The sequence below is a fragment of the Adiantum capillus-veneris genome, chromosome 22 (assembly GCF_014529385.1).
Source record: "Adiantum capillus-veneris isolate H3 chromosome 22, ASM1452938v2, whole genome shotgun sequence".
Taxonomy (NCBI): domain Eukaryota; kingdom Viridiplantae; phylum Streptophyta; class Polypodiopsida; order Polypodiales; family Pteridaceae; genus Adiantum; species Adiantum capillus-veneris.
The window spans coordinates 15,280,884-15,307,882 of record NC_140952.1 but is presented as its reverse complement, the minus strand read 5'-3'; positions in this window follow the sequence as shown (position 1 = coordinate 15,307,882).

Sequence of the window (26,999 nt, the reverse complement as noted above, 5' to 3'; positions counted from 1 at the left end):
ATCCAATTTTAGCCTCATTGCAACTTGCATAACGACCAGCCAAAATATGTTGGAATAAGGGTTGCGGGGAAACCCACACAGCTTGGAGAAGACGAAGAAAGCCCAAGGCACACAACAAAGAGTGTTTTACTTAGTGTGCAATGGAAAGATAGATAGCCCTAGAGTGATGGGTGTATATACAATGCACGTGGGAAAAAACCTCCTAAAGAGGGAAAAAATGTCCCGGTGGTCCTAGTGCGTTCACACTAACACATGTATATGGTAACAAATCCCCCTTGGAGTGATGTGATGAATGAGAGCTGGCACATGAGTAAAGGAAAGTGACATGCCCTAAGGACATGATCAGTCCACAAAGGGAAGTAAGCCCAAAGCTTTGCGGAAAGCTTCGAACTTCTCACCAGACAAGGCCTTTGTGAAAATATATGCAAGGTAAGAGTCTGGTAAGAGTATGGCAAGGCATCAAGAACAATCTCCACAAGGGAACTTGAAAGGGCGGTGGTAATGCGTGTGCTAGTCTCCACCCAACCATGCTATCTTATAGCCTCCCCCTAGCGTACACATTGTCCGGCCGTGCCGGTGGCCTTGCCCATAGGACCCATGTCCTCACATTACCCCCCCCTTGGAGAATCGTTTTCGTCCTCGAAAACGAACGTAGGAAAACGTTTCTTAAGTGCAGAGACATTCTCCCATGTAGAACCTTCTTCAGATCTATCTAGCCATTTTACCAACTCCTCTCGTCTGACATGATTTCTGGTGCGAAGCTCATGAGAATCAAAAATCTTTTCGGGCTCATGAGGAATGCTTGGCGGTGCTATAAGGTCAACCAACACACCTGTGTGAGTGACATTATCATTCTATCCTAGCTGTTTTTGTAAACGGCTAACATGAAAAACAGGATGAGCTTGTGAGTGCTCTGGAAGAGCTAACTTATAGGCCACTTGACCTATACGTTGAGAATGGTAAACTGGTCCACAATAGCGTGGTGAAATTTTAGCAACTTTTCCCGTCTTCAGACTTTCTGAATGCTCCGGAACTTTGAGGAAAACCTTGTCTCCTTCTTCGAAAGTAGCAAGACGTCGATGCTCATTTGTGTACTTCTTATATCGATCTTGAGCTTGATTAACATTCAGTCGAGCAACTCGAAGCATGTCAAAATGGTCTTGGAGAAAATCCTTCGCTTGTTGTATCTTCTCCTTAGCCAACCCCACCGTAATGGGTGATCTAGGTTGAAATCCATACAAAAGCATAAATGGACTAAACCCTGTAGTCACATGCTTTGAACTATTATAAGCAAATTCCAATATAGGTAAGTAGTCTCCCCAATTGGTTTGCTTCTTGCTAACGTATGCTCGTAGCATATCCTCTAGCACTTGATTAACTCTTTCTGTTTGAACATCCGTTTTTGGATGATCATCCGTACTTAGATTAAGTTTAGTTTCCAACTTTTGGAACACAGCTCTCCAGAAGTGATTATCGAACTTTGGATCTTTGTCACTAATGATACTAGCTTGAAGACCGTATAGTTTATATATATGCTCTACAAATAGCCGTGCTAATTCTGGTGTCTTAACCTTAGTCTTAGTGGGAATGAATCGATCCATCTTTGTGAGACGGTCTACAATTACCCAAATGGCATCATGGCCACGATTTGTAGTAGGTAGTCCTACTACAAAATCCATAGAGATACTCTCCCACTTACCTTGTGGAATCTCTAAAGGATGTAAAAGGCCATCTACCTTGAGGCGGTTTGCCTTATTAACTTGGCACTGTTGGCAGTTTAGTACGTACTCTTGAACTTCATGATGTAAGCCCGGCCAATAAAATTGCCATCTAACTAAGGCATACGTCTTACGGATACCTGGATGACCAGCGCTTGGACTATCGTGATACTCAAATAAGATTTGGCGCCTAGTGTCTGAGTCTTTTGGCACACATACTCTACCTTTGTGGAGTAAGTAGCCATCATCAATGAAAAAATTCTTCCATCGCTTAAGCTCTTCCTAAGTAGGGGTGGAGCTCTGTGTTGGAGTTTCTATCTGCGCGTGCAGAGACATATCGATCTGGCTATTCAGAGACATGTGAGTGTGAGGGATCCCTTTTTAAAGCTGCACTCCACACTTTAGCATATGATTGATCTTGTGCACACTTGCCACGTAATGACTCCAAAGTTTCACTCTTTAGTTCTGCGAAAGCAAGTGAATTAATCTGAGGTATCCGACTTAGTGCATATGCTACTACATTATATCGCCCCTTGCGATGTCGGTAGCTTACAATCATAATCTTGAAGGATTTTTGCCCATCTAGCTTTACAGCCCTTCACGTCTCTTTGAGAGTAAACCGTTTGATACTCTCATGGTCAAAAACTACTTCAAACTGGGCACCATATAAATAGTGTCGCCACTTTTGTTAAGCGTGAATTATGGCATAGAGCTCTCTCTCATAGACATAATAATTCTATTGAGCTCTATCTAACGTTTTACTTTCAAAGGCTATAGTCTTCCCTCCTAGAGAAGTACCGCATGGCTTTATCACTAGCATCAGTCTCTACCACAAACGGCTTAAGTGGGTCGACGATTGCTAGGATGGGCGCAGTGGCTATAGCTACCTTGAGCTGTTCAAAACTGCATTTTTGGGCTTCTTCCCAAGAAAAGGTCTTACCTTTTGCTTTAAGTTGATCCGTCATAGGAATAGTGATTTTGGAATAGTCACGGATATACTGTCGATAAAATCCAGCCATGCCTAAAAATACTTGAAGCTCCTCAACCTTGTTGGGATGTGGCCATCGAAGAATCTTGTCAGTGTCCAGCTTGATGCCAGAATAAGAGATCACATGACCGAGGTAATGTATCTCTGTTATAAAGAAATCGTACTTGCTTTGCTTAGCATACAACGCGTGAGCTCGTAGCTGTTCAAACACTAATCGTAAGTATTCTATGTGTTCATCTTTAGTCTTACTGTAAATGAGAATATCATCAAGGAAAACCACAAAAAAATTTCCAAGATAGGGACGTAAGACACTATCCATGAGTGTCATAAATGTAGCTGGAGCATTGGTTATACCAAAAGGCATAACCAAAAATTCAAAATGCCCGAACCGTGTTCTAAAGACAGTTTTGGAGATATCTTGCAGTAGGATACGTACCTGGTGGTATCCTGAACGAAGATCTATCTTTGTATAGTATCTTGCCCCGTGGAGTTGATCAAACAACTCATCCACTCGAGGCAGAGGATACTTGTTCTTGATGGTTATGGCATTTAATTCGCGATAATCTACGCACATGCACATAGTACCATCTTTCTTTTTTACCAATAGATCTAGGTAGTCAGCCAACTGGCGAAGGCGAAGTGCTAGGTCTAATGAAACCACGAGCGAGGTAGTCAGCCAACTGACTCTCAACCTCCTTGGCTTCTTTAGCACTCATACGATAAGGTGGTTTACTCACCGGTTTAGTGCCTGGCAAGACATCTATGCCATGCTGCACATCACGTGTAAACCCGGTGGTAAATCACTTGAGAACACATCACTATACTCCGTGAGTAAGTGAGGTAGCTTTTGCCGTGCAAAAGGAGAAAGTAAACTAGAGTTATGCTGGGATGGAGAATCTTGTAATTCCTGTAATGTTTGTTTTACAACAGTTACACGTTGCTCTATAGAATTAAAATTGAGAGCACTTTGCTCATTAGATTTGTTAACACTTTGTTTATCAGTAGAATTCATTGCACATTGCATACCATTACTAGCATTCATTGCACTTTGCATACCATTACGAGAATTCATTGCACTTTGCATATCATTACTAGAATTCACTGCACTTTGCTCTTGAGAATTCACAAGACTTGGAGACAAGCAGGTAACACAAAAAGACTTCATCTATTAAATTTGCTTTCTGCAAAATAGAAAGCTCGGCTATACATTTAAGAGGTGCAAATGGTATATTTTTCTCACCAAGAAAAAGCACATGTTTACCATTGGCCATAAAAGATAAGGAGTTGTGTTCATAACTAGTGTGCAATGTGTTTCCTAAACCATGCAGCCACTCCCATCCTAAAACTACATCAGCACGGTCCATGTTCATAACTTGGAAGTCAAGGGTCATCGTATGATCTTGAACAATAAGCTCAACCCCTTGAACTACCATGTCCCATACTTTTTTATCATTCCCAGACATCTGCTCCACCACATACTTGTGAGAGCAGGGAGTCCGTGTAAGCTTCAATTTCTTGACTGGCTTATAGTTCAAGAAGTTATGAGTTGCACCATCATCCACTAAAATACGAACACGTTGTCCGTTAATAGTGCCATGCATGCGAATCAAATCATGGGGGCCAAAGGTGGGATGCCACATTGAAGCATGCACACAACACTTGTGCTTTTCTTCCATATAAAGAACCTCTACAACGCAATATTTAGGAGATGAATCTAATGTGAAGCTTTTGCACCGTGTGCATGGCCTTTTCTTTGCCTTACAAACGAGGACAATCTTTCTTGTTATGTTGGTCCGAAAGACATCTAAAACCCAAATTGTGTTTCTTTGCACGCTCAAAATCAGCAGTGCTAAGAGACCCATGCAGAGTATCTCGTGATTACTTAGGCTTCTTAGCCTCTTGTGGGCGTGAAGAGGTAGATTGTCTCTTATTCCTCTTGGAACGTGTGGGAGATCTACCTCGCCATTGGCTCTTAGCTACATTGCTCTTAGCAAAAGTATTCTTAGAGTAGGGAACATTTCCTTTCCTCTCTTGGTCATCATCATATCTTTGTGTATGACTAATGGCTTCTTATAAAGTTTTTGGATGTTGAGTCTTGACATGAAGACGATAGTCTTTGTCAAGACCCCTATTAAAACCCCGTATCTTTTGGAATTCGTCTAGACCTTCTAGTTTTAATATGATATACTTTGAAAGGTACTGTGTGAGAGAGAGGCCAGACATGCAGCATGCATCTCATGCTAACCAATTCGTATCTTCTTCATTGGAGTCCAAAAACTCTTTGGATAAAGAAGCTTGAAACCCAGCCCAAGACGGAGGACAAGCATCTATTGGAAATGTCATCCACCACTTATAGGCCTTGCCTTTAAGAGATAGACTTGTTTCCACAGCCGTCTTCATATCCGGGTGTGTCTCAATCTATGAAGGTGGGATATCTTCAATGGCCATGGTAAACACACACTAATGCAAAGAGAAAAAAAGAAACGACAACTTGTACCTTGAGAAATTGAAGTCTTTGTGTTTTGTATGGTCCGCGATTTGCGCTGCATGCGAACCTCGCCTTGTGAAAATTTGAGCGCTTCACTTGTCGTTCCTTGTAAGAACACCTTTGATGATTCTTCACAAAAACTCGTCGTTTTTGTGAAGGCTTTTCTTCACTTTGAAGCTACCTCCTTGAGGAAAAAAGAATTTTTTGAGGAAAACTAGCCTTCCTTCAAGAAGTGAAAAGAAAGGATAAACCTACTTCCTTGAAGTTTGAAGCTTTCCCTTTCAACACAAGTAGACTATCTTTCCTTGTTATACACAACAAGGGCCAATAGCTTGATGGTAAAGTGTTGGCCTCTTACCCTCATGGGATGGGTCCAACCCTCCTTCATGCAAGGGTTAAGCGGGCCTTCCTACGCGTGCAACCAATGGCACCAACGGAAGCCTTCGGAGCCTCGATGCCGTCGAGTTGCCGATCGAGTTTGCCATGCGGACAGCGCGTGGATAGACAGCGACAGTCGCCTGCTGTGGAGGGCATAGATAGGCGGCCGCGGTCGACTGCCGCTGTCTATCCACGTGCTGTCCGCATAGAAAACTGTGCCTCTCTTCGTCTTCTTTTTGCTGCACAGCGGGGATGTCGTTGTCTATAGAACGTGGGAGAGAAGCAGGGCGTCGCACGCACATTCAAGCCGCTTTTAGCCTCCTCCCAAAAATAGCTCGGATATCAGTGAAAGGGCGATGGTAATGCGTGTGCTAGTCTCCACCCAACCGTGCTATCTTATAGCCTCCCCCTAGCGTACACACTGTCCGGCCATGCCAATGGCCTTGCCCATAGGACCCATGTCCTGACAGAACTGTCTAAAATGACTTCACCTGTAGAAATAAGTTTCTCATTGATATCCTTGACACTAGCAAGGAAAGTGTCCATATCATCTTCCTCATGCATAATCTTCGATTCCAGCTCTTTACACAGCAATGCAATTTTTGCCTCATTGCGGCTTGCATAAAGACCAGCCAGAATATCCCAAGCCTGTTTTGCAGATTTCGTTGAACGAGTGTGAGGAGTAATGGTGCATTTCACAGACAACGCAATCAACACATGAGCCCTTGTATCCTTTACATCCCAAGGAGCTTGTTCTGTTGCAGGCAAAACAACTCTAACAGCAGCAATCCTTGCAGCAAGACCTGCCACATCCTCAACATCGCCTACATCCTCAGAACCAGGACGTACATCAATGCCCTGTACAATATTCAAGACTCCCTTTGACACAAGAACATGTTGCATCATGTAGGCCCACATAGGGTAATTGTCCCCATCCAATCTATCCTCAGCATCAAATATCTTGAACACATTTGTGTTGTTGTCAGCCATGAAAAATGCATACACCTGATGTGAAAATTGCCCAAAATGAGTTGAAATTGAGTGAGACTAGCACGTGCTATATAGCACAACCCACAGTAGACTGTATGGGACCTGTTATGCGTAGTAATATTGGCACTGACAAAAATTATGCACAAAATGATAAAATTGCATGTGCAGACGTGGCTGTAGTGGAAACAAAGGTCGAAATGAGCCTGAATAAAAAATATGAGCAAGCTAAGTTCTATGAGCTCTCCCGAAATTTTTGTCGACCTGCAAATGCTTGCCAGAGCTCATTGAAATCGGAAAAAGTGAGCAAGCGAGTGCTGGAGTTGCTGGCGACTAAGCCCGGGAGGATGTGACCTAATCTGATACCAATTGTTGGAATTAGGGTTGCAGGGAAACGCACACGACTTGGAGAAGACAAAGGAAGCTCAAGGCACACAACAGAGGGTGTTTTACGTAGTGTGCAATGGAAAGATAGATAGACCTAGAGTGATGGGTGTGAGTAGGTGTGTGTTGGAGCTGTTGGCGACTAATCTCAGGAGGATGCAACCTCTCCGATACCAATTGTTGGAATTAGGGTTGCAAAAAAACACACACAACTTAGAGAAGATGAAGGAAGCTCAAAGCACACAACAGAGAGCGTATTACTTAGTGTGCAATGGAAAGATAGAATAGCCCTAGAATGATGGGCATATATACAATGCACGGGGGAAAAAACCTCCTGGTGAGGGAAAAAATACCATGGCGATCCTAAGTGTGTTCACACACATCACCTTCACATGTATATGGTAACACATTGAATATTGGGCCACACACAATTTTTCTCGTCCTCTTCCACCTTTTTTTCTCTCAGTTTGTTAGTGGTTTTTCAAACATTATTTTTCACGTTTTAAAATATATTGTAGTTTGAATAGTTTATTGTTACATTTTTTCAAAACACATAATATTTTATTATGATAACAAATGTTTTAAAAAATTAGTATTACTTTCTTGTTTTCTCTCACAAAGAAAACTTTTAATATTAAATACTTCTCATAGCCTTATGTAGGCCATAATGAACTTTCACCTTGTTTTTTCGGTTGTTGATGCCATTTTTGGCTTTCTAAAAGAAGCCTCAGAGGAGAGTTGAGTTAGGCATACTTTCTATGTTTTCATTGATGATTGAGACCTGTCTTAAATGTTATTTAATTTTTGGCTTTCTAAAAGAAGCCTTAGAGGAGATTTGAGTTAGGCATACTTTCAATGTTTTTAATGATGATTGAGACTTACCTTAAATGTTATTTTAGTTTTTAAATGTTTAATGGATAGTTTTATTTCACCTTTCATTTCACATCATGACATGTCTTAACTTTTCTTGTATTCTATTGTTTTAGAATGCTAAAATGAAGCTTCACCTTGCATAACTCTAGTATATTCTAGACATACATGTGTGTGTGTGTGTGTGTGTGTGTATATTTTTACACACACACACACATATATATAAACGAGTTCTGTTTATTTCACAGCCTCACATGGCTTGACTTTTCTTGCATTCTATAGCTTGATTCCAGTTAATCTTCGGAAAAGTCTCTTTTATTAAGCAACCTCTGGTTTCCTCCTCACAAAGAAGCAAACTGGAAATACTAGCAAAATTTTTGGAATTTGCAAGATTTTTGAACTATTTTCTTACATATTTCGCTGATTTTTCTTCCCTTTACCATGGTTTGCAACCGACTAGTCTCGATTTTCAACCTGCTCAAGGTTAAGATGAGGTAATCCTTTCCCAAACATTGAAATTTCTTGTTAAACTCAATCTAATGATTTTATCACTTTCTTATTGTTTTAGAAAGCCAACGTGACCCTTTCACTTGTTACAAATGTTTAGTGTTGTAGCAAAAATGTTATTCATTTCATGCATTACAAAGTATTACTAAAATCCTTTTCATCAAACATCAAATTATGTTGTGCTAGAGAGAGAGAGAGAGAGAGAGAGAGAGAGAGAGAGAGAGAGAGAGATTAGAGATTGAATTTCCAAATTTCCTCAAGGAAAAACCTTTGTTCCTACTTCTAAGAAGGATTGCTAATATTGGATAATCTACCTCATCGGCCTCTGCAAGACATGATTGGTCTTCAGATAGGCCCCCATGACATATGCGAGGTTGCATCCATACGTACGTACAAATATGTATAGTTGGTACATCCATACAATATGTCGATTAAAAAAGTTTCCTCCTTTCTGTTTGCATGTGTGGTCGAGTCCCGGGCAATTGTATAGAAATGAACAAAAGGCATACTAGGAGCCATTATGAGTCTACAATATACAGAGAGCTCTTTGTTTGTTGTAGAGTTTTGTGCTACAGAAACTTAGCAAAGAAATATTTTTGGTGCCGCATCTCCTCCCAGGTATTTGTCGCAGTCCTCTTGTGTTTCTCTACATTCTTATCTCTTGTGAGTTTCGGTGCATCTCTCTCTACGTGTTGTGCAGACCTCAACATGCCATGCAAGGCCAACCCATACTGGGCATATCACACTTATATCCTCCAAGTGTTCAAGATGCTAGGGCAAGCAAGGACAAGAACACAGATTTGGACATGTAAATACTATGGGGATAGGTATACGAGTACTATGACTCGCGTGATTAAAAATTTGATAGGTATTGGGTGCACAAACCATTAAGGAGCTTACGAGAAAGTGCCACAATAATTGAGCGATCAGCTTAGTGCAAAGAACTTTCTAGCAATGGATTCAAAAAGTGTGATAGGATTGCAAAGTGTGCATGATCCACTGCACAATGATTTTGTGGGACAATTGATGAAGGATCTTGTGACAAGTTAGTGACATGGAACCACCAAGTTCTAATCAATGGAATAGATCCCATTCGAGGGGCCTAAACCCTAGTAAAAGAAGAAGAAGAAGAAGAAGAAGATCTACCAACTTATTGAAGACCTGAAGAGAGGCCTAAAAGACCCAACAAACTTACAGAACCTTGGCCGACGGGCATAAACCATAAATAAAGAAAATTCTTTTGAATCAAATGCTTTTGGACGTCCCTTGTAATGTTTATAAGTGTCCCGACGGCCACTCTTTTGTGCATCTGGACGCAGAGTCTCGAAGAGCTAAGAGTTGTACCTTTGGGAATCAATAATAAAGAAATATCGAAAGGGGCACCACTCTTTAGAGCCAATTCCGTTGAGTGGTGGAACTCCACCACTCCGTATCTCACGTGAACTCTCTCTCTATCTTACTCTTTCTCACTTATTTTGAAGTACTAAAAGTGTTGCCAAGTATGTAGATTGCAATTATCTCTGTGTTTTTGTATGATCACTTGTCGGAAGTGATTAATGGTATCAAAGCACAGCTTGCTTCCTTGCCCTCTACAAATCAAAGCACGCTCCTAACAATATGGACAAAGAACATGGAGATTCTACATAATTTTATTCTATTTTTTCCTTTTTTAGGAGAAAAAAGGGTCCTACATCAACCTAAACCTACAGATGGAAGCTATGGAGTGGGAGGAAGAAGAAACATCAAGAGAACGAAGAGATGAAGAAACAAGTTTGTTTTTGCCGTAAAAAGCTCGAAAAACATTCTTTTTTGATGGTTTTTTGTGTTTTAGAGGCCTTTAAAAATCTCTTCAATGGTTGAGAATTTGGATATGCAACAAAATTCAAACTGGATCTTCTCAAGAAGCTCTACACATTGACATGAATGGATCTTGATTCTGAGAACTCGGAAAAATTAGGGTTTTCAACAACAAATTAGTGTTTTTGCAAAAAAAATCAGCATGTGTAAAATTAATGGTTTTGGAAGCTTTTGTTATTTGTGTACATATAATAGGTAATATGAGCGAGGAACATGCATCTCAAAGCAATTGGAAGTGACGACTTATGAATGAATCGGATAATTTCTCGATTGATGATAAGAACCATTAGTTTTGTTTTGTTTTATGAAATTTGAATGAATGTATTATGATGATGAGGAATGATGAATGATGGAATGAGATTCTAGTGCATCAAGATTCCTATCTGGATGAGACGACTGGATATTGTTGTGAGCATATCAAAAGTTTCGAAAGGATGAGATAGCTACATAGGGATCTAGATGCATTAAGAGCTCTGGACATAGGAGGTGATTAGATTGAATGATTAAAACATAGTATTCAACATGAACTAATTGTGTGATTTGTAAACTGCATGTTCTGTGAATGTACTTTCTTATGGACTCCAGTACATAGATACATAAGTGTCAATGTCTATTGAAGAAATTGTGTCCCCTTTAGTTGTTTCGTAGGTGTAACCGAGGACAATACTCTTCTCTAAAAGAGGGGTATGGGACAAGTCAATGACGTGGTACCACCAAGTTCCAACCAATGGAATAGATCTTGTATGAGGGCTCTAAACCCTAGCAAAAGATGAAGAAGAAAAAGAAACTCTACCAACTTAGTAAAGACCGGCCGAGAGGCCTAGAAGACAAAGTGAGTTAGGATTGAAAATCCTAACCCAACCAGCTTATCGAACGTTAAAGAAAATGCTTTTAGATTAGATGCTTTTGGAGCCACTCTTTTGGGGCATCTAGACGCAGAGGCTCAAAGAGTTGAACCCACAAGGAGTTGAACATTTGCAAATCAATAATAAAGAAATACGAGGGGTGCCAATCTTTGGGGCAGTGCTGTCTAGGGATGGAACTCCACCATTCTGTGTCTTGGTGGATTCATTCTCTCTCTCTCTCTCTCTCTCTCTCTCTCTCGTTTTGAAGTACTAAAAATGTTTCCAAGTGTGTGGATTGCAGTTATCTTTGTGTTTCCATCCAATCACTTACCAAAAGTGATTAAAGATCTCTTCCTACTAGCTTTGGAGTTGCATATTACCTCCCTTGTGCTTAGATCATCTACCATCCTCAGCTATCTCGACATCCAACGATCATAGTAACACCATATGTACAAGGATGTACGGGAACTTAAATAACAAATCCCAATACTTGATGCTCCAACCCTACAATGGTACCCATTGTGCATGTCCTCCACAAAGCCCTGATTCTTTTCTAGCAACCTCCCAAAATCCTCATAGAGCACATACTTACACACAAACATTGTGGCAATCTCCACAAATAAAAGCTCTTGAAATATATGGACAAAACAAAGAATAGGAAAAACACCCACTCAAGCCCACAGATCTAAACTATTCTGAAATATACTAAAAGCTTTAGTATATTTCAAAGAGTTTTGGAGATTTGATACCATCTTTTTCTTCAAAAATGCTACTGACCACAAATCTTGTTGTGGCTACTCCTCGAGGGATCACTTCTTAGCAATCAACTATATCACGTGCATTCAATGGGTATTAAAAAAGTCCCTATGCTTACATGTATAAAACAAACCTTTTTTTGAAGAAATTTATGTAATTTTTAAAATGTAATTTTGTTATTTAAAAAAAAATCCCATAAAAACTCCTTATTTTGAACTCATGTCCCCCCCCCCCCGAGGGCTACCCCAAAATTCATAAAGGAGATACTTTGATGGGTTTAAACTTCCCATAACTATGCATAAAAGTGGGGACAATTTAAGAGTGTGAGTAGAAGAAGTTTCTTCTTTGAACCAACTTGGTTGAACAAGGGTGCAAAAAAAATATTGCTCCAATATTTGCATGTATAACTTTTAATATGTCGAGAGACTATGAAGTGGTTGCTCCTCCACCAATGCATATGGAAATATGATTGCACAAGCAAGAAGATACCTAATTAGGCATCCAAAAAAACCTTCCAATTTGGCTCCACACCCAACTCCATATTGACAAATGAGTTACTCACAATTTGCTTGGAATTTCGTTAGACCATGTTGTTACGATAACATCTTGACATTGAAAACACATGTTGCACAATGTCTTCGTGATCCTTGAAGCCAAGGGGCTTTCATTTCTAATGATGGTTCAAATTTCCACAATCTTGAACATGATGAGACCACTAACGGATGGCTACGTGTACACCGAAGCACATTTGACTAACTCTTGTGGCACCTGCTCACCATCTACACCTCTTGTGTTTATCATACAAGTCTGCTAAGCCCATTTGTTGACTGTCTTTAGGGATTAGAACTTGCCATGTGTGAGTGAAGGAAAGTAGTAGTAAGAGGAGCTTGCTTGGTGCTACAATGCAAGTAGGAGAAGGAGGATGGGATTGCTTGGTGTGGTAATGGGAGGTGGGAGGGGAGAGAAAGGGGAAGGAGCTTAGTTGGTGTTGCAATGGAGGTAGGAGAAGGTTAACGACTTTGCTTGGTGTGGCAATGGGAGGTGGGAGGGGGAGAGAAGGGGGAGGAGTGTTACCAAGTGAACTTACTAAAAGCACATTTTAAGCATAGTGCCCCTTAAGATCAGTTGAGTCCACCAAACCCCTTTAGGAGTTACAAAAGCAAGCCACTAGATAAATATTGTAACACACCCACATTGAATCACATGTATGCTTCGCTCCCGAATACATAACAATGTCTTCTACGTTTTGTGCAATGTATTTTCATTCAGTTTGAGAGAGGTGCACTACAAAGCACTTACATATAGTAGTTACACACTGTTCAGATGCACACTCAAAGTGCATCTGCTCATGCATGGACCTATCGGGTTAAATGGGTTGGTGGCCAAAGGTGGTCAATGCACAAAAGCTGAAGGCACCAATTGAGCAGCCCTACAATGGCTCCTTAAACAACGCCAGCTCATTGGCTGATTTGGCAACAGGAGAAACGAGTAGTCACCCCACAACTTGGCAAGTGTCCGAAACACCTGGCCCAGAGGCTTAGAGAGGAGCAAGCGGCGTTGCTTTTGGTAGTGTAGACAGTAGGGGAGGAACTCCCATATTTTGTAGTGGCGTGTGGTGTAGGTGTTGCAAAATAGAAGGCCACAGAGATGTTGAGTGTCATAGTCCCTCGTGCAACACTTGTCAAACTAAAGTTACATTGGCACGATTTGGACTCGGCCAGTTAGTTCTCTACAGACAATCTCTTTTTCCCTTCGCTACATTACTTTGTGTCCACCTATTAAGAAATAGAACTGCGAGGGCTCGTTCTCCGCGGTTTCGTCCACTATGTCGTGCCAAAGTTATAGAAGGTTGCATCGTCCTCTTATTGTGGCCACTGTCATCACAAGGTTGATCTCTTTGTCAAATACCTCCACATCTATGACACCATTGTTCTCCAGACCTGCCGACTCTTGATCAATAGGAATAGACTTTGAGTAGCCTGCAACAATTTGAGAGCGCTGATACCAGAAGAAGATAAGAAGGGACTGTGTGTCAATCATGTACTTAATCACCAAAGTATCCAGTGCAACCTCGCAATGTATATCGTCCATCTCTTTAACATACCTCCCTCTATCAAGAAGCTTGTCACAGAAGCAAGCGTCTAGAGATTTACATACCAGCATTGTCTTTGCAACATGTATGTGGCAGGTGTGAACTAGTTCCACAAATAAATTCATAGAAAAAAAATTAGCAATCTTTACCAATTTAGTGGGCACTAAATTTCGTAACGACTTCTGTACATCCCTAAACAGCTTACTTCTGAGAGCTTCACACATTGTGGTGTTTAGCACCGGCCAGTCAATACAGCTCCTTAACCAGAGTACCTTTTTGAAAAAAAATTGAGCTAGTAGAAATGCTCGTAGAATAAAATTCCCTCATCTGTAAGTAGACCTATAATATACTCCACTGGCTCCCATTCCTCATATGATGAAGGATAGACATCTGCAATTGCGATACAAAATGTAATAGACCACCTAGTCTAGCAACTGAATAGAATTTAGAACTCATGAGCACTTGATCTACCTCTGATAATATTGTTCTACCTCTTCAAAAAGAAAAAAGAAATTAAGTGAACAGTAAGATATGAAAGAAAGAATAGAGATGGAAGGCTATGAACACACTTACATTTGCATCGTGGATGATAAGCCAATGAAACATCTTCGCTATTAGCAATCACATCAGAGTGATTGTAGACATGCTGTACCAAAACCTCTCTAACAGTTTTCTTGCCCACCTCCACTTTGAAATCTAGCCCTCGTGCTTTCCATGCTGAACGAAATAGATTTGCTATTGATGATCTTTTCCTCCTTGGTTGCATAAGAACCAAAGAACCTTTGTATATTGTCTGTTGTTGCTATTGACTATCTATATTGATGGAGTTTGAGATAGTGATAGAGCTTATGGTGCTACTTGGCCTCCTTTGGAGACTAATAGTGAGGCTCGTAGGGAAGAGAGCACAACAATCCCTAGAGCTATTAGGGAGGGAAGAAGAAGAAAAAGAAACCATGGGTCTTTTTTAGTGGTAGAAGAAAGCTTGAACTTGCTTGCAATAGAGGGAATTTCAGTTTTGAACGTTTGATTAATGGAACAAGATCTTTTGATGGTGGGAGTATGATATATTATCGTAGCTATCTTTCAGTACCTTTACTACATTCAGACCCTAAGCTCACATGTGGATATCGTAAACGCTGATAAAACGAAGTTTTATCCCATGTTTCTTCTCTTTCTTTTGTATTTTCTGATTTATTTCTTCCCATTTCTACATTATGTTGGCTTGTTGTTCATTGGATGCGCCTCCTTTTTTCTCTCTTCAATAAGGCCCTCCAAATGACCTCCCAAATTCCCTAATGTCTTCAGCAATGTTTTGAGAAGTGCATCTCAGTTATGTCTCAATCCTATTAATATTGGTATGCTACTTGGACACATTGTTTATGTTGGTTTTCACCTTCTCATGAAGGGGTAATTTCAAGCTGAGTAGCCAGTAGTACATTGTGTTGAAGTAGACCTATTGCATACACGTCGCCATTCCAAATCTTTTGAGTTTCCTATATAAACACAAGAAAAGATTCGTCTTTGTTGAATAATCAGGAGGTGAGTGATGACTTCTCTCTACAACATATGTGTATGAGCTTGTTTTAACAATATCCTCTCATTGAGGGAGTCGAGACTCTTCCCTTTTTTTGATTTCCAATTTGCTCACGCTTGCATGCACGTTGGGCTTTATTATTACATCGAAATGTCTCTTCTCAAATCAACTCCGGTGCCTTTAGCTATATAACTTAATAAAGGAGCAAATCATGCCACAAATGAAGAGAAAATAGATCAATGGGAACCAATAGGACAGCCACCTAAGGCAAAAAATTCTATAAGAAGAGAGATGAGGGGGCCTGTATGTAATAAGAAACCATATAATGACAAACTTCTCTCTCTTACAGAAAATAAAGATTTATTTCTTATGGCAGCATAAGTAACAATTGCAAGCATCAAAAGTGCAATAACAAGCTTGCAATTGCAGGAAAGCAATGACAAAGCACACTTAATCCATGCTAGCTGATTACCACTTGAATGTTGATAAAACTTGATTAATATTTAAGACTTGTTAAGAAGTCCACACCCTAGTTTTTCTATATAAAAGGGTTGTCTAGGGTGGATGCAAGTAATGTGTCTTCTTGCAATCATCTCTTTCTTTCTTTACCTTCAGCTTAATTGTTTGTGCTCCTTAAAATTCCGTTGCAAGTTGACACTAAGCGTCAATTGAAATTTTCCTTTTGAAGTGCCCTCTTGATAATCATCCACTGACTCCACTCTTGAAAAATTCATTAATAAGCTCAGCTCAGACTGCATAGGCACAAACCTGGGGCATGGTTTGTGCACCCGCATGTCACTGGATTTTGAATATTGTGCAAAGCTGCGATTTCGACTGCATCTGATAGGAAGCGAGCTCCTGGTTAGCTGAACCGCTTCAGCAGATCTACAGGGTCTAGAGATCAATGCTCGTTGGTGACTTACACCGCGAAGTGCATGGACCTTCTCTTCTTCCGGGGGTTTGAAGCTGCCCGTTGCTGAGACGGGTCCAGACACTGCAGCTCCTTTTTGAGCGAATGGCTTCACGCCACCTCGGTGCAGCGCAGATAGTGTGTCGTGCTCTCTACAGTGGGTGCTCCTCAGTGCAATGTGCGTGACAATCTCACTCAAAACAGACTGAAAACAGGAAACAATAGACAACAACTGAGCTCACAGAGATACAACAGCAATAGTAGACCACAACAACGGACTCGACTATCTCAAAGAACTGATAGACTCTGGCGTGGCAGCACACTCAGCTCCAGCCCAGGACTCTCAGGTACAACGGGGTGTCGAGGCTCAGATGTGCAAGGATGGTGAAGCTATGCTGTGTGTATAGACTCACTCTAGACGACTACGTAAAGATAATGATGACCAAACCGCTACTACTCATATATACAACCATAAAGAGCCACCAACGGCTCATAAATGACAGTATCTAAGTCTATCTCCACTGAGTGGTGGTGGTGACTTGGCCACGATGTCCACTAGACCACCGTATCCCTGCCACGTGTCACTACCCAGCGAGTCCGTCCTGTGTGAACCGACCAACCAAAGACCAACTGTAAAGTCCAAACTGTACTAACTGTCCTATGAAAGTGACACTGTAGCTTGCTATAGGTTGCCCGCCACAAGACCGCTCACCGTCTCGGTGAGAGGAAGACTGAAAAACTGTGAAAGAAAACTACTAGCTACCGCATATGTACAATGGTGAGCTCCTGAATCTATCATCCAAGAAGTAGAGTGGTGGCCACTGTTGCACCCGAAGTATCAGCCTCTGGAGGTGGAGCCATCAAATCAATGGTGGGGCCCTGCTGTATGTGAGCTCTCCTGTCCGTAACTGGGCCCCCTGGGAAGGGACCAGCCACCTGCTACTGGGCAGATGGTAGCACCTGTCCTGTAGTGTACTGAGGACGTTGAGTAACACAGCCATGGAGGTGTGCTTCAGCAATTCCGTCGCAGCAAGTCACATTCTGCATCTGAGGCAATGGTGACGATTGAAACCCCTGAGGAGGATACTGTTATTGATTGTAGTATTGAACTGGAGTCTGTGAGTGAAGTCCCATAAATTGCTGAGAAGGACCCGTTGCTGCATTCTGCACTGGTGTACCTGCTCCAGTCCACCCATACCCCATACCCATCATCGTAGGGTGGGTTGCCCTATTTTCATGTAAGAGCAGTTCCCTAAATCCTTGTACTTGATTTTGAAGGTCACTAATCACTTGAGACTTTAACTTCAGGACCTGTTGGAGTGCGAAAATAGTAGCATCCCTATCGGCGATGGCTCTCTCAGTAAACTCGTAGAGATCCTAGCTGCGTAAGTAGCTGCGTGACGCTGATGTGTAGCTACTAACCACTCTGCTCCAAGCTCAATGGTGGCAATGGCTTGCGTGGACTCCTGCAATATATCCTCAGATAGCCGAAAAAGTGATGTAGAGTCCGACACTATGGAAGGTCCTATAACAGTGTCAGGGTGAAGAGACCTGGCAAGTGGTACAGCTGGTGGCACTGGGGTGGCAAGTGGCACTGCTCGTGGTGGTGGACTGGGAGCATGCTTCTCTATCGGAGTAGAGATGGTGGGAGTGGTTGCAGTAGTACTAGGCATAGGAGAAGAAGCAACTCCCACTGGGACTTGGGAGCTAGTCACTGTGGTAGGAGTAAAAATAGCTCAGTAGAGAGAGGAACACACACTATAGAAGCCACAGCTGTGACATGCATAGTGTGATCTGCAGCGCCTGAACTTACCATCGAACCAATAGCGGAAGTATGCGAGGAACGTCGAATAGGTTGCTTCACTCGAAGCTGCTGGCTTTCCGAAACTGGCAGTGATATTAAAGATTCTATTGTCCTTCACTACCTTTGCCCTCTTTTTCTTTGGCTTCCCAGGGAGATCCATTGTCTGTTCAATATCTTTCCCTTTTGCCTTAGAGCTTTTACGCCGCATATTTGCATCCACATCCATAGGACTAACAGGTATGTTAATGACCCAGGCCAACATGGGAGTTGCAAAGCATTGAAAGCTAGATTGCACAAATTGCACCTGAGCTCTGAATCTTTTTGCCCGTGACTGTAAAGAGGTAAACAGAATTTGATGAAAGCCACATGGGATGGTGTAGATGAGGCAGTATAGGCCTTCGCAGTGAGAGAATATAGTAGGCACGTCACATCTGCCCTTGCTTACTTTAGCAGCTCTGACCAAAAAGTAGTACTTGAAAATGGCCCAGAGCTTTTTATTTCTTGCATAGTCAGCATGACTAGTATTAAGTAGCTCTTTGCATGCCTCAATGGTCGCATTTTTTGAAAGTTGTGGAAAGGTTCTCGTAGCCGGTTTTACTACAGGAAAGGTTGTCATTCCCAAAGCGTGACCAATGCGTGTAGCAGTCAGTGGGTGCCCTCTTACCTTGGGGAAAAACTTGAGAACCTCATGTACCATATCCATGGGAATATTAGAAGGCAGATTGGCCTCTGCTAATGCTAACAGACCTAGCGTATGTAGCTGCTCTTTTGATAAAACTTCTCGAAGAGAAGGATGAGGCTATTGCAGATGGAAGTTCAAAGTGAATTTGGTTTGAGTTTTTGAAGAAGGAGGCCGAGGAATTTGATGGCTCAATACCTGTGTGATTGCCTTTTTCTTTTTCTTTTTCCCATCATCATCCTGTTCATCATCTTCCTGTTGGCTAGAAGACTCTGAGTTTGAGTCAGAGGTAGAGAAGGAGTCAGTAGCTCTGTAACTCTCATCACTGTGATCAGTGGAAGATAGATCAATGAGGCCATGGCTGAAAGTTTCTATATCTTCTTCTGTAGAACTTCGAGGTGTCTCTGTAGTTTTCTGTCGAGACAAAGCTTTCGTCCGAGCCCTCTTGCTTGTACCAACCATCTTGAATTCTATTTTCTTTGCTTTTCTTTTTGTACTGAATTGAATTAAGTATGACCGACTGACTGACTGAAGAGACGAAAATCTGCTGAAAAGACTGAGATGAAAAGTGTTGAATAGAATCACCTGTAGTTGAAGGCTCTCGATAGACAGAGGGAGGGGCGACCTGTAGTTGAATAGAGGCGATAAACTGAGGGAGGGGCGTTGGGAAGGATTTTTGGTAGTTGGGTAGAGGCGAGGGTGGGTTGTGAGGGGCGAGGGGGAATAATTGGGTAGGGACGAGGGTGGGTGTTGAGGGGCGAGGGAGAGGTGGTTAGGGCGAGGGGGTAATGTTGGGGGTGGGTAGGGGCGAGGGGGAATAATTGGGTAGGGACGAGGGTGGGTGTTGAGGGGCGAGGGAGAGGTGGTTAGGGCGAGGGGGTAATGTTGGGGGTGGGTAGGGGTGAGGGCAAGAGAGGGGGTGGGTAGGGGCGAGTAGAGGGTGGATAGGGGCGAGAGTGTGTGAGGGGGTGGGTAGGGGCGAGGGGGAGTAGGGGTAGGGGTGGGTAGGAGCGAGTAGGGGGCGGATAGGGGCGAGGGCCAGAGAGAGGTAGGTAGGGGCGAGAGGGAGTAGGGATAGGGGCGAGGGGGTGTGAGGGGAGGGTAGGGGCGAGGGGGAAGCGCTTAGGGGCGAGGGCAAGGGAGGGGTTGGTTAGCGCGAGGGGGTTATTTAGAGGGTAGGGGCGAGGGAAGTTATTTTAGGGGGTATGGGCAAGGGGAGTTGCTTAGGGTAGGGGCGAGAGGGAAAGCCAGTAGAAAGCAGTTCTGCAGTAATCTAATGCTTAGGCCCATCAGCAGAAAGCGTTCGGAATATCATACTGAGCTCCCGCTCCACTTAGTAAGCGGAAGCAAAAAGCAATATAAGAAAGCAGAAAGAGGCAACAACAAAAGGAAGCTTTCTATGCAAGCAGAAATTGTTGAAGCTGTGATTAGGAAGCATCAGGCATTGGCGTGGTGGAATATTTAGGCTATCAGTTGCAGTAGCAGCTTCAGGTTCCGTTCTCCAGAGATGCCTTGTGATACAACGGCAGTACCAACAATTTGGAGTCGAAGGTATAGAGAGAGAGAGAGAGAGAGAGAGAGAGAGAGAGAGAGAGAGAGAGAGAGAGTGTAGATGCTGAAGAATTAATGGCCAATCAGGACTTCCACACTGATAGAGACATAGTATACAGAGAGGGAGTGGAAACATAGAGGAAGGATATTACGGAGCAGGAGCTTTGTTTTGGAATTGTGGTTGTGTGAGAAGCGACATTAGTGTGTGTGAGACATTAGAGCAGATTTTTTTAATTTTTTTTCAAGTGTGTGAGACATTAGTGTGTGTGAGCACATGTGAGAGAGATACGGGACACGGGACAGACAAAGAGAGATACACCAGAGTAGTGCTAGGAACAATACCAAGAAAAATCCATATTCTATCCGATTACAGTTGTACCTCGGACATTTTGAAGAAATCCACAAGGACAAAGAGAGAGGGCAATAGAGAGAGAGCTATAAGCTGTAAGGACTAGAGATAGAGATACCCAGGGATACCGATAGACACAGAGACAGAAACAGGAGGAAGATGATTATCCAATCTATGAGTGAATTCAAATAATTAAAAAGAAAAATCTGGATCGTAGCTGGAATCCAACCGGAATTATATCAATGAGATGAAATGAGACGAGAAGGAATTTGATGCATGCAGTAAAACAAGGAGAATTTCAAAGATAACACGGATTACAACTGAGATGAGAACTTCACATAAGGTAAATCTGAGAAGAGGGAAAATGGAAATCTGGAGAGAGCCGAGGACTGAGGACGGGACAGTCATAAGGTTGTAGGTAAGAGTTATAACATAAGCAGATTCTAAAGAGTCACGCAAGTGAGTGATAGCACTTTATTCTTGATCCATTTACCAGTGGCAAAGGAACGCCTGCGAGAGTGACTAACTGGACAGCCCTCTCTGGCAAAATCTCTTGTACCATGAATGGCCCTCGCTAGGCTAGGACCAGCTTCTTAGCTTTCTTCAGATACTTAGCTTAATATAGTAGCATCAGGGAACCCTGCGCTACTTTCGGCTTTCGGAGATGGCGATCATGCCACGCTTTGCGACGAAGTTGCTCGGCTTGGAGAGCATGTGAAGCTAACCTCCTGCTTTCTTCTAACATTGAGAGACGAGAGAGGTTTGCTGAAGCAATCCCCACTGTGACACGAACACTTCCCAATCTTGCTGAACCTGAGTTGAACTCATATGGTGCAATTGCTTCTAGACCAAAAGCTAACTGGAATGGGGTGTAGTTAGTGGTTGCCTTGAAGGAGGTGCGATAAGCCCAAACTGTGCCGAGGATAGCCTGAGCCCAAGATGTTGGATACAGGTGACAAGCTTTCTTGAGAAGCGCGATTAGCACTTTGTTAGTGCTCTCAGCCTGCCCATTTGCTCTAGGATAGTAAAAGCAAGACTTGCGATGAAAAATCTTGTAATTCATGAGGAGTGTGGAGATTAGGTCGTTGACAAAATGACCACCTCGATCATTGGTGACTTCTAGAGGGCACCCAAACCTGCGAAAAATATTTTCATACAAAAATTTTGCAACAGTAGCGGTTGTGCAGTCAATGGTAGCCACCACTTCGGCCCACTTTGTTGCATAATCCGTTGCTACCAGGAGATACTTACGATTGCCGGGTTGAGCAGATGGAGTAACTGGACCAACAAAGTCCAAGCCCCATCGCTCAAGGGCAACCACACCATAGATACCTGCAGAGGGCAATTGAATTGCTTGCTAGGCTTGGGTGCACATCGCTGACAGACATCACAAATTTTGACATGAGCAATAGCATCTCTAAATATATAGGGCCACCACAAGCCCGTCTATAAGATTTTTTGCGCCGTGATGTGACCAGGGTAGTGGCCACCTGTAGGACCACTGTGTGCATCCTGCAACTCGGGGTTTATTCAAAAGATAGCATAGTGGATGATGATCTGTGATGATAGTGAATAACAAGTAATGACAAAACTTTTGTAAAGAATACACCATAGCCAAACCTTCCCTTTCTGTGGTGCTGTAGTTGCGCTCTGCTTTGGTGAGCAGGCAACTTGCATAGTGTACAGGGCGATCCAAGTTGTACTCCTTACTAGGCTGAGTCAACATAGCCCCCATAGCCAGTTGACTGGCATCAATATGCACATGAAAAGGGAGAGACCAATCTGGAGCCACTAAAATAGGTGCTTCAATGAGGCGCTTTTTGAGATATTCAAATCCTTCAGCCTCAGGTTTTGACCATTTAAAGGGTACTGTAGCATTAGTGAGTCGGGTCAATGGTTGAGCCACCTGTGCATACATTCGTATGAACCTGTGATGATAGCCTGTGTGGCCTACAAAGCTCTGAACACCTTTCGGGTTGATGAAAGGTGGTAACTTCAAGATTGCCACGATCATCTCTGGGTCAAGTGCTAAATCTTTGGCAGACACCACATGACCTAGAAGTGTGCCCTCAATGACTAAAAAGTGACATTTGTTAGGATTGAGTTTTAGTCGTGCCTCTCTGCACCTGAGGAAGACAGTAGAGAGCTGAGCGAGGTGCTCCTCTAGATTTTCCACTGGGGTTGAACATTGGGCACCTGAGAAGGTCGAAAAATCGTCCATGAAGATGCGAAGATGATCCATAAGTAAAGGACAGAATATAAGGTATACTGCTCGATTGAAGGAAGGTGGAGCGTTTTTCAACCCAAACGACATCTTAGTGTAGATAAAAATACCCCAAGGAGTCACAAAGGCCGTTTTAAGCTGATCACCTGGATGGATGCCCAACCGATTGTATCCGCTGAACCCATCCATGAAATTGTACAATACATGCCCTGCTACATCTTCGAGCACACGCTCGGTTAAAGGTGTGGGGAAACTATCTGGGATGGTTACCTTGTTCAGAGCGCGGTAATCTACGCACACACGGATTTTATTGGATTGCTTCTTGGGCGCTATCACCATGGGTGATAACCACTCAGAGTGCTCCACAGGTATAATGATCCCTGCCTCTTGCATTTTCTCGAGCTCTAACTTGACAGCCTCTGCATACTTTGGGTTGAGCTTGTAAGCTCGGCCTCTGACAGGCTTAGCCCCTTCAACCAGAGGGATAGTGTGGAGACCCAATTCTGGTGGGATCCCTTCCAAATCCTTGTAGGACCAAGCAAAAACATCCTTAAAAGAGTGTATAAAAGAAACTACCTGATCAAGTAATGCGGGATGCTCCCATAACCAAGCTGCTAAGAGGACGTGTTGAGGGTTGTCCGGGTCACCCAGGTTGACTTTTTTGACCGGGTCAGGAGGCGTGACTGTGGAGGATACTTCGGAAGTTGAGAAGTGAGCTGTCTCTTGGAGCTTCGAGACATCATGGGCTGGTGTTTGATCGATTGGATGTGTTACAGGTTCCCCGAGGCCGACGGCTTCCATCAAAGGAACGTTTGAATCATGAGAATTAGGGACTAACACACTTACTTCTTCTACTGGTACACTGTCTGCTGTAGGACTTGGGACATTGGTGTCCGCCTAAGGAGCTGGGAGAGAGTGTTACCGGCACAGGCGGGTTTTGAATAGAGACCACGTAGCATGGCATCAAGGTGGTAGCCTCCAACCACTACAGCAGGTCTTCGTCAGACCCGTCAGGTGGGATGGGTTGCTCAGGGTCGGGGTGGGACTGTACTGACAATGAGCTGTGATGAACCACTGGATCCATACCTCCTTCGAGCCGAATTGGTCGCATGGGGGAGCCAGGAGTATGTATCCACATGGCATCGTTTCCCCAATCATGAAGTGCCTTAGTATGCTGCAACCATGGTCTACCAATCAGCAAAGGAAATCCTCCCTCCACCTAAGGAAGACTGACCACCACAAAATCCAAGCTAAACGAGAAGTCTTGTACCATCAGAGGCACCTTCTCTACTATGCCCACAGGGTAGAATGTCCTCTGGTCTGCCAATGTAACAGTGAATGGAGCAGGGCGGCTAGGCTGCAGACCTAGGGTCAACATAGTAAATTCTGGCATCAGATTGATCCCAGATCCACCATCCACTATGACACCTGAGAATTGATGCCCAAGAATAGACACAGTGAGACGAGGACTTCTGTAGTCGGTGAGGGGAGCAGCTCGATATGAAATCATGTAGGACTCCAAGGGCTGCACAGGTAGGTGCCCGCCACTAGGCCCTGCACCATGGTACAGAGACTGGATGATGAAAAGGGTGTCACTTCTAAAATTTGCATCAAGTCGAAGCATGTCGTACAATGACACTTGCTGAAAGGTGTTTTTCAAGATAGACTCTGTTGTAGGCTTCACTCCTTTGATTAGATCTTGCTCTGGTATCTTAAGCTTCTGCAAGTCCTCTACTGCTTCCATGAAAGCACCATCAATATCTGATAGAAGAGAGGTAGGTTGGCTCTTGACACTACCTGCTAGTTTGTCAGCTACTAAGGGAGTTTGACTCATTTGTGTGACTGGAGATGACAAAATTGGACCGCCAGGGAGGCTGAGACCAAGAGCAGCTCTCTATGCCCATGTGAGCACACCAGCCGGCTCTACCACTTGCTTCAACCCATCTCGAGAGGCAACTACAAGAGTGGAAGGCGGGGCCTGTAGAATGGTGCTAACTGTGATGAGGTTAAGCTTTGGGAATGTAAACTCTTGTTGGTTCTGGCTTGTGCTTGCAGATGTGGATGCTCGTTGTTTTGGGCAGTCCTTACTATAGTGATCCTTAGCTTCAGGACAGTGTCAGCAAGGAGGGGACCCTTCTGGCAACGGACATTTGCTCTGATAATGTCCATACTCCCCGCACCTATAGCACAAAATTGGCCTATTGGAGGGGCGAGGTGGTCTTTGCCCTTGCTGCATGGGACCAGATGCTGACGTGTAGAAGCTTTGGGGAACTGAAGGAGTACTAGCATGATAAAAGCTGGGGGATGCAAAGTTGTTGTGCATAGCTTGCTACATACGAGGTGTTGTCAACAGAGGTGGCAACGGGTTTTGATGGCCATAAGATGAGACCATGTTGGATGCAGGTGCTAGTCCTTGTTGGAGAGAAGGACCTAGACTTTGTTGTATTTGCCGCAATCCCTTGATATAGTAGCAATCCTTTTCTTCGTGCCCAGATTTTTCGCAGAAGTGGCAATAAGCCCGAAGGGGACAGTCCTGTGGAGGATGTCCTGGAGAGCGACAAGAGCTGCACCATACCATAGATTTAGTCTCCTGTTGAGACCAAAGCTCTTCTAGCTCTCTTGATTTGATCCAAAGCCTAAAGATGTTGTGGTTTCTCTTGTCTAAGAGAGATTGATTTCTCTTCTTGGAGAGCACGTTGTAGTTTTTGGGCTTCAAGTTCTCTATGCAAAGAAGTTAATGCATCAGCAGGACTTTCCGAAAACACAGAGGGAGTCTCTATGTGAGGGGGGTTGGTGAAGAGCTTCCTAGCCCCCTCTATCCTAGTAGCAACTGCGATGAACTCCTCCAGAGTGGCGTCGGGTCGGAGACTCTCTCGGAGTTTTTGCTGAGAAGTTTTGGGAAGCGCCTTCTCTACGCACTTCTTAACCATAAATTCACCGGGTTGCTGGTGAAGCTTGGCAACCAGAGACTTGGTTTTCGTCATAAGCTCTGCAAAAGTCTCCTCTGGCTGGAGCACCATGTTGGCCAACTCATCCAAAACCTTCTCCTGATAGTCACCTGGCCTGAATGTTGCACAGAATTGTTGTCTTAAGGCTGCCCAAGTTGCAAAATGGTTCTCTGCAAACTGGCTGTACCATTTTTCTGCTAAACCATCCAAGGTAGATGGAAAGAGTACCAAATAAGCATCCTCTCTATTAAGACCACGACCCCTACAGAGAAATACAAACCTCCTTGCATCGTCGTCAGCATCTTCTGAAGAGAGTCCTTTGAAGGTAGGGAACTTGATGTTCACCTTGGTCAAAACACTTGCCAAAGTCTCCATGGCCCCTTGCTCAAGAGCCCGTTGCTCAATAGCCTCTTGTAGCAGAATAGGAGAGAGCTTTACTGGAGAAGGTGATCTGGAAGATGTGGAACCAGATGGAGGAATGGGTAATGTCGTATGTGGAGGTATGGGTGATGAGCTGGATGGACTTCTACTGGGTACAAAGGGTCGTCTTCTGTTGTAGTACTCTAGAGGACTCAGTAGTGCGCTTTGACGCTCGACTGACCGCCTTGTATGTGTCATGCAGCGACCACCAATCCGACCAAGGTTTGGGCAAGAAAACCTTGAACTGGCTGAAGACTGGTCTAGACTCTAGTAGACCAGGTAAGTGACTAGACTAGGGACGAGGACTAGACCAGGGTCGAGGAGGACTAGATCAGGGTCGAGGGCTGGTTGGACCAGGGCGAGAGATGTCTAGGGCGAGAGAGGACTAGACCAGTTGGACCAGGGCGAGAGAAGAACTGTGCAAGGCAAGGTAGGCGAAGCTAGATAGAACCAACTAGCTTCAAGATTTGTACCTCACAAAGAGTGAGACTTCAGTTGAGGTCCCACCGTGATCGCCAAAATGAGAGCACCTGTAGCGCAGATAGTGTGTCGTGCTCTCTACAGTGGGTGCTCCTCAGTGCAATGTGCATGACAATCTCACTCAAAACAGACTGAAAACAAGAAACAATAGACAACAACTGAGCTCACAGAGACACAACAGCAGCAGTAGACCACAACAACTGACTCGACTATCTCAAAGAACTGATACA